Genomic DNA, 5,797 nt, shown 5'->3' with positions numbered 1-5,797 from the left:
ATACAAAGTGCTGCATAACTGTAAAGTGTAAGGAAAATAATTTGCAAACTTTCTACCTTTCTGATAACATTTTAAAACTTAGAAATCTGACTCGTTATCAAATTTCTGGGCCTCGTCAGAGAACTTAGGAACAGGAAATTTAACAAGGCAAGTGATATCAGATCTGAACCCATCCGAACAATATCAGATGATACATTGGATGCTCACAGAAAGGAACATTTTAAGTCTGCTTTTAAAGCAGGTGTTTCTGTTTTTTAATAGAATTCCTTTAACTCAAGAATCAAAGCCAGTTCTAGGAGTTTAAGATAAATGGTGTTTTTTGTGGCAAATTTCTCAAAAGTAAAAATCTGAAGTTCACTTCGTGGCACTTAGTTACCAGTAAACACTCATCTCTTAGCAACAGATTAGCAACAAAAATCGTTGTTGTTCAAAAAACATAGGATTTCTTCTGCTATCTCTCAGATGTTTACTCTATGGAATTTTGTGGAACTTGGTTACCAGAAAACGCGATCATCTCTAAGCAACAGATTAACAGCGTAGCAACAAAAAATCTTATTGATAAAATAATATAATGTTTCTCCCGCTCTTTTGAAATACCACTTATTTTACACTAACAAGAATTGTGCAGTTGGTGAATTTTGCAGAAAAGCATTTTTTTTTTTTGCCATTAGTGGCTAATATACTAAGCACAAATTCAACTCAAAAGTAAAAATCTCGATTTACTTTTGAGTGGCAGTTCGTTACCAGAAAAAACCCCGCTTATCTCTTAAAACCAAATTAATAACAAGTAGTTTATAAAACAAAAGGTCTTTCGAAATAACGCTTACCTGATTAGATACAAGACATTTACCGTTGGCAAATTTCGCAAAAGGAAAAATCTGAAGTTCACTTCGTGGCACTTGGTTACCAGTAAACACACTCATCTCTTAGCAACAAAAATGGTTATTGTTCAAAAAACATAAAATTTGTTCTGCTCTTCTGAATTGGAGTGGAGCGGCAAAGTGAGAAGAATGAAAAAAAGAGAGCAAGGTAAAGCCAAAAACTGGACACATTTTGTTCGTCGTCTTGGAGATGAAGCGGAGTTTTTTGTTGGCAGCGATTTAGACCCGCCAAAACTGCCAGCCCAGCCAGGGAGCCATGATAGTTACAGGTAGCAACTCTAATGTTAATCACAATGTGTGAGTTAACTGATTATAAACTGTACCAGCTCACCCGCCGAGCTTTCATCTCCTTTTGACTCTCCTGAAGGCTGAGTTATAGTCGCGGTTGTAACAGTTCGCGTTTTTGAGCCAAGACAGCGGTATGGCGTTTTATAGTTAAGGTTTACATTGGAGCCGCCTGGGAGAGCAGCGCGCGTGATCCGCACCGAGTTGCAAAGATCCAGAGATGCACGAGGCGCTGCGACACGCTGCGCATGCGGCGGCGTCAGCTCGTGCCGCTGCGTGTCCGCTTCAACGCGCACAATGAACCGAGCTACGTGCTCATGATAAATGAAAACAAATTCAATAATTTCCATTGGCATGATTTATCACTTCTCTTTTTATTTCTCTTTCTTTCTACAAAAAAACTGTATGATAAAAGCTTTCAGGTTGGTGCTTTGGTCTCAGCTAAACCTTTTTTTGAAGGAAAATTTTATTTACAAAGACCTCAAAATTCATTTTATTTGTCGTTTTGTTTATTTATTTTGGATATTTGAGATGCCTTCCAGTTGCAGTGTTAAATGTTCATTATAATTTTAAGTTTACTGATCTTTCAGATTGTGTTCTTGCATTATAATTTTGCCATTAACATTTATTACTTAAAAATGGTCTAAAAACAACAATAATATTGTTTATCAAAACTCAAAATTTGTTATTGTGACAGGTCAACACACATGATTTATAGTGTAGTTAGTTTATTGCCATGGATGGCATAGTTACTTTGAAAGAGTAATTTGATCACTCAATGAAAAATTCATCCATCAGCTAGAAAATGTGCATCTCTTTTCCCTCCATCGTTTGCGTTTGTGTTGCTGGTGTTGCATATGAAACGTATCTCCCCAAGGAAAAAGAAGAAAGCAACAATAATCACAAATACGTAACTTGGATACGTAATTTTAATCTGATCATTGGATTGTAAATAGTAACACGTTAGATTACTCGTTACAAGGGGTCAGATTAGAGTAACACGTTGATGACACCATTGTTTGATTTTTTTGCTCAAGTTATTTACGAATCTTTCAAGTTTCCGATATGTGTCCGCCACCCCCAATGATAAACTTGTTCCTACGCCCTTGCCGTGCTCCTCCTCATACTTGGTAGATGGAAAATATAGAAGAAATGTGAGCTGCTGTTGCAACGTGTTCCTACCATGAGGGAATGTGCTGTCCTTGTTGTGTTACTTCAAATATTCAAATGCAGCCTGTCACCTTTTCACTGATCAGAGACTTGCGGTCCATTTCTGATCTTCTTGATGAAAGCTTGATCTGTTAATAAAGTTTTGACATATGCACGTCAAAAAAAAAAAAAAAATGCTGCTATCTTCTCTTCAAGAACTATTACATAAAACAGCACTGAAAATATGTGTTGCTATCTGTAGTATGTGTGAGCGATACTGCTTTAAAACATGGATAACTTGACAAAACATGTACATTTTGAAAGGTGTTTATCATTTCATTAATAGTTTAGCCCACTTAGTGCAGCCAGCATTACAAATACAGTTGTTTCTAAGCGTAAAGTCAAGTCCGTGTAGATCCCTACCTTAACCTGGAGATTAAGGTTGTCATCTCATTTCCATATCCCACCTGTTCGACAACAAAGAGATGTTTAAACTGGGGCTTGTACTTCGGCGTTTTAAGTTCAGTTAATGAATTACAAAGACTTTAACGCATTAAAAGTGTTAAAACAACGAATAGTCTTTTTTTTTTTTTATCCCGAGCCGGAACCTTTGCATTGCGTTTCTGGTACGTCCGTTAATCTGATGCGCAATCGATATCCGCAAACAACGACTATGAATGATAGCCACTTTTCTTCGGCCAGTGGGGGTTAATTTTTGCTTCTCAAAAACAATCTAATGGGGCGCTGGACAAACTATTGTGTGAAAGTTGTGTTAAAAGGTGTTAGCCAATCACAGAAGCTAAAAACTTTCAAAAACTATTAATATCTTTCTTATCAGGTTCATATGTCTATTTATTTTTAGTTTAGCAGCAAAAATGGGTTAGAAAATGTTGCTTATTTTGTCAAATAATTCTTGATTAAAATGCAATTATCTGACATGAATTTATTATATACACTGAACCTAACTCAATTAAAAATTTAAACCACTATGTTAAATGCAAATATACGCCAATGTAAAAATGTTTGTTTTTAAAACAAGAAATTAAAGGACATCTTTCAAACAGATCCTTCAAAAACCTCAAATATTTTTTTTGTACTTTGTGAAATCATGCATGGTTTTTACAAAGTTTAAGGAATGTTTTCATCATTTTGACCAAACTCTGTTCCCATGGATTGTTGACTATTTGGAGCGATTTCTAACGTGCTGTATTATTTACAGAATGACCAGTGGATATGAATGTGACGTTATGCGACGTTAACAAGCCTTGGCCTGGCGAGATGTCAGAAACAACCAGAGAAGGTACCATAAATGTGTCCATCCAAGTTAGACTGACTGTCGCAATCACCGGGCTCAGGCGACATGATGGAGAAATGAGGGACAGTTTTCAGCAGGGAATAAATTGACTAATAAAAACAACCGCTGTGCTGTTGGTTTGAAAGTTTAAATACGAGCCCAGTTCAAGATGTTGTTCTAAGAGAACTGCATTCTCCCGTTGCAGTGTGTTGCAAAACTTTTACTTTTGCTCATTTCTTTTTGCAAAGGTGTTACAGAACAGGTAAGCCAGGTGGAGAGCATCTATGAACATATATTTTCAAGATTGCTACAGATGGTGCCAATCACCAACAATTGGATGACTTTAATTGTGATCTCATCTGACCGGAGCACCTTCTCCCAAGTTTTATGTGTCCCCTACAATAGCTTTTAGCCAAAAGCCCCCATGTAAGGGGGGGCTTTTAGCCCCGTGGCTTTCTCCTTGCCATGCCTTTACAAATGTCAGATTTATAGAGGGGATGACTGACAGTAGTCCCATAAACAGCTTCTAGAGTCACCATGGACAGCTTTGCTGCTTCCCTGATTAATACCATGCTTGTCTGTCCTGTCAGTTTTTTTGGATTTCAAATTTGAACCTATAGTATGGTTTTTCTTCCACTTCACATCATGCAATACTTACTTCTATTACATACAATCTCAATAAAAGATGTAATCACAAAATACTAAGTTCAAGGAGAACAAATACTTAATTTTTACAGTTTGAAATTATTCATCAAGTTGGCAATGGTGATCAGGGCACCATTTGCATTATTGCAGAGTTATTTGATCATCATGACAAATTAATTACCCTCCCCACCACTGGGACTGAAATAGTGAAAATAAGTAAGGTGTGGAGGTTGTTTCATTTTGTCGCTCCACCCTCTCGAGTTACCGAAGCTGTCAGCTTTACGTGGACAATCTACACCCACATCCCTTTCCCTTCAGCCCCCTCCTCTGCCGCTGCTCTGATATCTCTCCTCCCCCAGGCACTACACCAGGACATCCAGGATCGCACTGGAAATCCAGTAGTTAATCTCCACTAGTTAAATGCCCATGTATGGCCCTGAGCTCCAGCAGTCAAACTTCCCGTCTTTTCAGCCTTACTTCTTCTCTGGGGAATTTGTTCAGCACTCTTTTATTGTTGCACGTTGGGTAAAGTTAAGTGTGTCTTAACAATAGCAGTTTATGAGCCTCTGTTTATAGTTTTTACTCTGTGGTAACTGATTTAATGTGAGACTGTTTTGGTGCATCGTTTGTAGTGTTGTGCCTGGTTTAAGTTTGTCAAAGCGCTGAAGGATATCAATAGTACATGTGCTGCCCTTTATGTACTTCGTCTTTTATACAGCAAATATGTACGCCTCCATTGTTTCTGATAGAACTAAAATGATAAAAGCAACATTTCAATCAAACTTCTATTATTCTTTTAGATCTTTATATTCCTGGTATAAGATTATTTTAGGGGTAGTCTAAAGTTCAAATGTTATGTGCTCAAACCAGGATGTCCAAAATGTGAATTTCAGTTAGTGGTGTAAAGCTTTGAAATAAACTCAACACTGAATTAAATGAGTGACCAGTTGGTTCAACTGGAACTCTTGCAGAAGTCACAGTTTCCACTGGGAAACTGGGAGCAACTCCGTTTAACTGGCCAGTTACGACTTGTAAGGCCAACTTCGTGTTTCAGTATGATCAATCCTCACATAGCAGTAAGATGAGTGTGTGTTACAAAACACACATGTAAGAGTGAATCTAAAATCAAAGTACATGTTACATGTACATGTATTAAAACATGTATTTTCTTATGGAAATTAAAGCTTAAAATAATCATCCACTGCAAACAATTTCTGTGGCTGTCATCATGTTGAAATTCCCACTTCCTAACTTTAAACTCAGGTTTACCCACCAAGGTAAAATTAACATTATCTTTGATGTTAACATTGGCTGAAAAGCAAATGTGAATGTAGAGTAGTAAAAAAAAAACCCTCAGATTTCAGGGGTTTTTTCCTATTAGATTATGGAGTAAGAAATAACATCTTCAAATGCAAATGATTCTTTATTATCAGGTTTCCCTTTTTCCCCATACCCATGAGATGAAAACGCTCAAATCAAACTCCAGGCTTGTCAGGACTCTGCAGGAAGCCTGTTCTAAGTGTCTGACAAAAGACAGAAGAAC

General features: G+C 37.2%; 1 long non-coding RNA gene across 1 annotated transcript; it reads left to right on the top strand.

Annotated features, from left to right (window-relative positions):
• Positions 1–984: 984 nt before the first annotated feature.
• LOC103480679 (uncharacterized) lies at positions 985–3,732 on the top strand. The gene is made up of 2 exons (XR_536142.3): positions 985–1,150; positions 3,535–3,732. It is a non-coding gene; the product is annotated as an uncharacterized LOC103480679 (long non-coding RNA).
• Positions 3,733–5,797: the final 2,065 nt, after the last annotated feature.

This window comes from Poecilia reticulata, chromosome 18 (assembly GCF_904066995.2).
Source record: "Poecilia reticulata chromosome 18, P_reticulata-male-v2, whole genome shotgun sequence".
In the NCBI taxonomy this organism is placed as follows: Eukaryota; Metazoa; Chordata; class Actinopteri; order Cyprinodontiformes; family Poeciliidae; genus Poecilia; species Poecilia reticulata.
Note: the sequence above shows the minus strand (reverse complement) of the source record. Positions and strands in the feature narration are given on the sequence as shown.